This window comes from Ricinus communis, chromosome 3 (genome assembly GCF_019578655.1).
Source record: "Ricinus communis isolate WT05 ecotype wild-type chromosome 3, ASM1957865v1, whole genome shotgun sequence".
Taxonomy (NCBI): domain Eukaryota; kingdom Viridiplantae; phylum Streptophyta; class Magnoliopsida; order Malpighiales; family Euphorbiaceae; genus Ricinus; species Ricinus communis.
The window spans coordinates 9,201,396-9,209,547 of NC_063258.1; the positions used below are offsets into that span (position 1 = coordinate 9,201,396).

Below are 8,152 nucleotides of genomic sequence, written 5' to 3' on the forward strand. Positions count from 1 at the left end.
GTTGCATGCGGTTTTTATAGTGCAAAAGCCCTCATTCTATAAGAAGAGACTAGAAGCTAAATATGAATATATAAATAAATAGATATTAATAAACTAAAGTCAAATTAAGAACTAGAGAGGAGTTGACTAGGCAATAACTCTCGTAGCCCTAAATTTTATGTGCCAACTTAATAAAAATAAGGGTAAATTCAGGTAAGCCTACCTAAAAACACCCCTACCCAAACTACTTCATTATATGCATATCAAACATCAAAGTACTCAAATTTCGGCTTGTATTATGCTTGAATTAATCGAAAACAACCTTATTTTTCCATACACTTGTGGATTTACGTCTCTCCTGCTTGATCTTCAAACTAAGCCCAAAGCCACTGGTCAAGCTTGTTAATTGCGTTCTCATGTGCTTATGCCCAACCTTGCGTCATTAGGAGTCCTCGTGCCCAGAGCAACAAGGAAGGATGAAGATCCTAATGGTGCAAAGCCTGAGTCAAAATATTTGGACATGCCTCGATTTTCAGCGTTCCTTCTTTCATCTAAAAGATTCCTTCGCAATTAGTCGGAGAATGATATCAATACACGATCAACTAATTTTCTTTCTTCACATTCGTTGAAGCATTGGATCGATGCCTATAATTGCCGCTTCCATGCACATTCACACACCAATACCATGTAAAAGCTACAACTTTTCAAGGTGTAGCCAAAAGTGAGATACGCTTACATATACATATAAAAATATATGGATGACTCTTAACTACTTTAAATGAATCTTCACTTCCAAACTACAAAAAGACTTTGCTCTTCAAACTTGGTTTTGCCTAATTCTGCAGTATACAATTGGCTCACCTTTTAACCTCAAATTAAAGGCCAAATCTTATTGGTGGTTTTTTTTCCTTTTAAGTTAATTTGAAGATTCTCTCTTAAAATTCACATTTTTATTTCATAGAAGTTAATAGTCACATTAAAATAACACTATAAGATATATATTAAACCTAACTTGGATACATTTTAATTTTACATAGAAAACCTGAAAGGCTGAAACAACTGGCAGGCAAGCGGCAACTAACCACCTACAAAAGGAACTTTGGCATTAATTAGCACTTAGATCACTATGTTGCTTCCTTTTTGGGTAGTTAAAGAAATACATGTGCTGGTTCAGCTTATTCATTTTTTAACTACCGGCTCTTGATTAGAGATGAGAATCCAAAGACTGATGCGACCGGACGTGACAATTTCCTGATCAAATTCAGAAAAAAGAGGAGGGAAGACTTTTGCTTGTATTAGGAGTCTCAATGGGTCGGTTGATCGGTCTAGAGGTTATTATCTAGTTGTACTTATTTAAAATCGAATCTAAAAAATTTGAATTCTTTTTCCAAAAAGTATAATCCATAAATAAAATTTTATTCGTATAAAAATAATAAAGTTTAAGAAGAAAAGTAAAAAATATAGTTAGACTGGATGAATATATAGAATTAATAAATAAAGATTAAAGATTTAATATTTTTTATGAGAAAAATTAAAATTAAGAAATAATTTTAAGCATTTGAGAAGGGAGAAATCACTGTCTAAAGTTTTAGAGTTATAATATTAAAATGATGTAATTTCATACAAGTCATGTCTTATGTATGACTTTTAATTTTTAACTTTACAATAGATTAAGTAGGGTTTTATTATATGTTTTAAGTCTAAAATTGAGTCTTACACAATTATAGACATTTTCAAATCATTTCCAGCACCAAAACAATTTAAACTCAATACATATTTTCTTTTTCATCAAATTTTTGAGTTGGTTGGATTAAACCAATTTACTCTCTATTTCAATTTCATCGGACTAGCACTCCGCTAGTGTATCCATCCATCAATTGGGCTTAACGCTTTTTTTAGTCGAGTCCAGAATCAGGGCCTGAGATATAAACAAATAGTATCCAAATGCAAAGGCAACAGAAATAGAAATAGAATGGAAAAGCATTTGACTGACGTCTGGCTTTCCGCGTTGACTTTTTCTCACACTGATTGCTTTAGGCTGGCATGGGAGGGGGGCGCTCCAGCAGGCAAAATAGCGGACGGAATTTTAGCATAGGAGACCTGGTGGAGGTGAGCAGCGATGAAGAAGGGTTTAGAGGCGCATGGTACGAGGCCACGATCCTCAAATCACTATCTTCTTCAAGAAGCTGTTACTCTAAAAGAAAAGCCGTGGCCTTGGTTCAGTATCGTAATCTACTTTCAGATACAGATGAGAAGAAGCCATTGACGGAGTACGTTGATTTTTCCTTCATTAGGCCTTTGCCTCCGGTTCCTAGTACTATCCCTGCCTTTGAACCACTTGATGTCGTTGACGCCTTTCACCGTGATGGCTGGTGGAAGGGTATCGTCACTAAAGTTGATGTTTTTGAGGATGATAAGACCACTCAAAGAAGTACACTGTTGTGTTTGAAAACCCACCCGAACAATTTCAGTTTCTCTCTAAAGATTTGAGGTTTCATTGGGATTGGAGTAATGGGGCATGGTCTCGACCCCAAAAACAAAAGGTGCATTTTTTATTTCATCTGCATGTTTTTTTTTTAAAAGTGCTGTTGGAATTTTCTGGTTTCTGGTTCAAATTTCCTTGTTTTCTTTTCCCATTTGTGGCTCACGCCCTTACACTTTTTGTCATTTTCATTCAGTTACTCTAGCCTTATGCTCAAATTACTAGCTAACAGTAGTATCTTTTGAAGCAAATCAATGTACGTTTTAGGCGTTTCCATGTGAGCTGGACAAAAGGCTTGCATGCCTTGTATTCAGCCAAAATATGTTCAGTAGGAATCCAGGATCGTTCAGATTTTCTCCCCTTACCGTAATAACCATTCTTGAAGGTTACAGTATCGTGTTTTATCTTTGCCTTAGGCCCATAGCCATGACATTTGGTTTCCTGTTAAACATTGTTCACAATAAATCTTTTATATGGTTGAATCATGTTCCAGACAAAGTTAAACATGATATTTGCAGTTTTTTTGGCCCAGGTTTGAAGAAGCAGGTGTACAAGTAACTTTTTTCCATTTCTATAAAAGTTCCTTCAACAATGAACGGTGATATTTGTTGTTTTGAAGCATTATCCATATTCTTATATCATGTGTTTTTTCCCATTTTACTTTCAATTTCTTGATACTGTTACTTATGATTTTGATACACAAGACTGATATGGTTTACTGACTCTTCAAAGAGAATGGAAGGATTAAGGTTTAGTAAAGGGATGGCTGTAGAGGTGAATCTTAACAAAGAAAACTTAGAAGATGCTTGGTTTCCAGCAACTGTTCTTGAGGAAGTCGGCTTCAATTCTTTCTTGCTGGATTGTGGCAGCTCAAATGGTCATATTAAAGAAACTGTTGATTGCTTCCACATCCGCCCTCCCCCTCCTAAGTTGGATATTACAGAATTTGAGATCTTGGAAGCAGTTGATGTTTTCCATGAGTCAAGTTGGAGGGAAGCCCTCATTATCAAAATTCTTACAGAAGGAAGGTACAGTGTCTCTCTAAAGCATGCAGAAAAGGAGATGCAGCTGAGTCAATCTGAAATAAGGCCACATCTCTCTTTGATGGATGGTGTATGGGTTAATCTTGCCCGGGTATTCCATCTTCCTTCTATGTTCTTTTACATAAAGCTGCAACTCGATGTTGAATGTTCTTTACTCTATTATTCTCACTCTCTTTTGGAGAGACTTAGTAGGAAAATTGCATGCCTGCAAGTCTGTTCACATTACTATGAAAGATATGTTTTGATCCATCATTGGTATTGAATTGTGTCTAAGGAGGGGTAAATATATGTTTCTTTTTCTTCATTAGTGGTTGTGGGACACAATAATTAGATCCTTGGAGACAAATTGATCTAACTAAATGACTAGGAAATTGTTTTCTTTCGCTTTGAACTGTTAACAAATGTGTGAATTTGTGTCAACAAAGGGGGCCAAGGATATGTGGTTTTAAAAACCACTTGTATGTTGTGAAGAATTTAAACTAGAATCAGTGTTATTGGATATCTAGGATATCAATTCTCCCTATTCACCCCAACACTTCTTGGGGTGAAAAGGAGGTGTGAACAAATTGAGTAGTTATTGCTGGTTTTTTGACAACAGAATGGTCTGTAAGCTTTTTGTCTTTGCTAGACTTATTTTTTTATTTAAGTTTCTTAACTGGAATTATCTTTAGATAGCTAAATTGCACTGTGGTAGCTTATTTACTGGGTTTTGTTTCAGGATATATCTATTGCTGTACAATATGAAGAGAAGAGATCAACAAATGCTGACAGCAATGCAGAAGACCATGAGGTAGCTATAAGTGTTGAGAGTTCAATCAGAGCGATGAATGAGATTGAAGAGAAATCTTCTTGTAGAAAATTAAGCACAGCAAAGGATTACAGAGAAGAGAAATTGTTTTGCAAAAAGTCAAGGAAGAATCCATTAAAGCAGTCAATGGCTTGTAATGCACAATCACCAAGTAAGAAAGTAAGGAAGACACCACCTAAAGGTGGGGATGCACTTTCATGCCCTTCCAAAAAGTTGAAAAAAGCAAACTCTGTCAAACCCTTGTCTTCCCAAGCATGTCATGCAGAGTTGACGCCAATCAAGACTATAAACCAAGAAATGCAAACCAATTGCTCAACCGATCTCCGAAATAATGTTGTAAGCCCGCTTTCTTTAAGTGAACGAGTCTTATGCTCTGATCAATGTGTGATTTCTTTTTTAAGACTCGTGTAAATTTTTTCCATTGACTGCTCTTTTCCTTGAGTCCATGTTCTATGCTTTTCTTACTAATGCAGGATCCTAGTCCACAAGATGCTTTACTGGAGAATAAAGTGACAGGCTACATGGAGAAAAGGGAAAGACATATGAGTTCTAAAGTTACAAGCCAGTGGGTTCCAGCAGTAGGTAGAGGCCTCCTTTCTTTATCCCTGTATAATAGGATCTTATTTCAATAAGAGCAAATGTAAATGATTTGCAGGCAGAGAGGAAAAGACAAAAGGAGACTTGGCTGAAATCCTAGTTGAAATCGAGCACATGGAAAAAGATGCTCACTCTTCCTTTTCCTTAGTTGAGGGGAGGAGGGGCCTCCATGTAGAAAACGCTTACCAACATTCTGATGAGGTATAATTGAAGCAAGTCTGAATATCTGTGGTGACACACTTTCATGATCTAGAAACATAAAACACCACGGAAAGGAAAAAGTAATAAGAGTATTCCAATTAAATAAGAAAACTGACATTAATTAGGGGAAAACAGCTTTAGGCACAATAACTGGGGTGTTTAAAAGGGAGAACAATGTGCTACTTGTTGCTTTTTGCCTATAATGCTGTATAATTTTGAGAATAAAATGTGGCTAATTCAATTATAAATGCATTTAATCAACTTGTCCATCCATTTTTTTTATCTACTGAATCTAATTGGTGCTAGTTCTTATACAGGTGATTAATCAGAAGAAAGAAAGTAGTGTGATCGGGCAGCAGAAAGAAGGTGCAGGATGTTACCTTAGTAATGGCTAAATAATTTATACAGACAGAAAATCTAATTAATTTGTTCCATGTAGGTGAACAGAGCAATATAGCTGGAAATGGTACTAGTGAAATTGACTTTCAAGATTGTGCAACGGAAGAGGCTGAATTGTCTACAGTAATCAGCATGGAGCATTTAGGTACATATGGAAACTTGAAAGTCTTCTGCTTTTAGGAGCCTTAAAAATAGGTGCATAACAGAAAAAGAACCTAAAAAAAATAGTGAGGTAAATAGAAGATAGAAAGTTAATGTCAATTTATGAATCTTGATTTTGGTTTGATCTCAGCCTGTGCTATGAGGAATGCCCAGGATTATTTGTTTGGTGAACATGTATTGTATAAGATACATGCTGATCATACCAACTTATAAGTGCATGGACATATTGTTTTACTGATTGACCTCTTTTAACAATTTAGAAGTTGCAAAACAGGGAAAAGTACTTTAGTGCCAATTCAACCTATTCTGTTCTGGTTGCCTTTTCCCCAATTGCAATATTTGTCTCTGTAGCGTAGAAGTTTCTGATATGGTTTTTATTAATTAGTGTATGCTGATGATAGAATCTGAAACCACGTTCAAAAAATTAATATGGAAGTCCTTGTTCAAAGAAAATCTGATCCCTAATGATTGGCTTTTATTATAAGATGGAAGGTGAAGGATGAACATACACTTGAAACAAGTTCTCTAATGGAAATGGAATAACTAACGACACTTAAGTTTTATTCTATCATTTGATCAATATTGTCTTTATATGAACCCTTTCTTCGATTTGTACAATTCCAAGATGTCTTGACCGGATCGTCAGCCATAGTTTCCTTGGAAAATTACATGGCAAAAGAAGTTAGCATGGCTGCTGTGATGGTATCCTGTAACACTCAAGCTCTATCAACATGCTTTCCAGGTACACTCTGAGTTTGTCTTGAGTGAAGTATAAGATTGGTTGCATTATCTATTTTGTCGACTATTCCGATTGAATATGCTCATTGTCCAGGTAAAAGAGAAAGAAAAGTAGAAAATTTCAAGCAATCTTCAGTGATAAATGTTCCGGAAGCCACTGAGCTTGTGGAGAATCTAGAGATGCCATTTTTTAAGAGCTCACTTATATGGAAAAACATTGAATCTCTAGAAGTTTTCCAAGTCCTGCCACAAAAACCACATTTCAGTCCTCTGATTGGACATAAAGAGGAGAGCCGCGAAGGAATGGCTATGGGTCATATGTTGAGCTTTGCAGTTCTGATAGAGAAGATGTCCAAGTTGCAAGTTGGCGATGGTAGAGAAGTTTTTGACAGCTATATGGAAGTCCTTGCTGATCTTGAAAAGCATGGATTTCAGGTCGTGGCAATAGCGGAGTGCCTTGAGAAGTTGCTGTCAATCAAAGATAGGTGCAAACGGCTAGAGGATGAGGCGAAGAAGGTCCACATTGGGATGGCAGAGGGTAAGCATGAGAAAATAAAATTGGAAGAGGATATTGATAAAATTGAGAAGCGGATAAGCCTGTTAGAAGAGCAACGGACAATGAAAGTGTCGATGAAGATGATGAAAGATTCTGAACTCATCACTCTGCAGGTGAACGCTAATGCCGTGAATGAAGATATTGTGAATATGGAGCATGAATTTGAAAACGTAGCTGCTGCACCTTGGTAACCGACGTCGTTTCCTAAATGATCCTTTGGCCCCAAGTGAAGTGATTTTTCGCTAGATACAACCATCAGAATCGGATGTTTATATTCTCCTCCAAACATAAAAAAAGTGTTTATTGTGGTTTGGCTACTATATTAATTGAGTTATTATGGGCTGGACAAATCTTCCTTTAATTCTAATGCTATTGCCAACTCCTTTGGGATTAAAATAAAGATGGCTCATATGCAATCCTGTAATTGATAAGAGGGCAAATTATCACTTAATATATCACAAAATTTTCTTCTCTACATTTTTACATAAGACATAACTTGTTGGTTTCTAATTGAAGCTGCTCGCTTGTAGTAAAGACGAGGAATAAACAGAACAAATCAATAGCTATTGCTTGTACATCCATGAAAGACCAACCGCCTCTAATTAGAATTGTATGAATCTTTAATCTAAAATATGTAATTTCAACTGTCAGTTAAAATTGACATCTACATTTGTCCCTCAAAGGGAAGGGAGGGCACCTACTCCTTGGTTTGGTTTTATATCGTGTTACTGTTTTGGACTACAAAATCAAAGGCCATACATCACTAAAAGAATTTAAAGTATAGATTCTCATATTTTCCAAACAGAAGAAAAAATTTGTACTAAGCAAATATAGACATCTCAGGGCCAGAGCCCTTATTATGCAGCAGATTTTTGTGTGATATTAGTGGAAGAGTCTTGCTCGATTTCTTTGCCACATGCTTCCTATAGCCGATGTTCTATCCCTAGCTTCCTCAGCTCTATCAGACATTGCTCGACTAAACAGCAGACATCCAAGCGCAATATCATTATTAGGTTCTTATTTAAAAAAAATATCCATTCGTTTGAAGATAACAAAATCCACAATAGTTGCTGAGTGGACATTTACTAGAATTGCACCAAGTGATTATCTAGTAAATATTGACCATACTATGGTTTTTGAAAAACTTGGCAGCAGGAAATTACGAAGCTTACCATCAATAGCATCAT

The 8,152-nt window shown here is 36.1% G+C and overlaps 1 pseudogene; it reads left to right on the top strand.

The window, feature by feature from the left end:
• Positions 1-1,941: 1,941 nt before the first annotated feature.
• Positions 1,942-7,440, top strand: LOC8276824 (annotated as a pseudogene).
• The last annotated feature ends 712 nt before the right edge of the window (positions 7,441-8,152 follow it).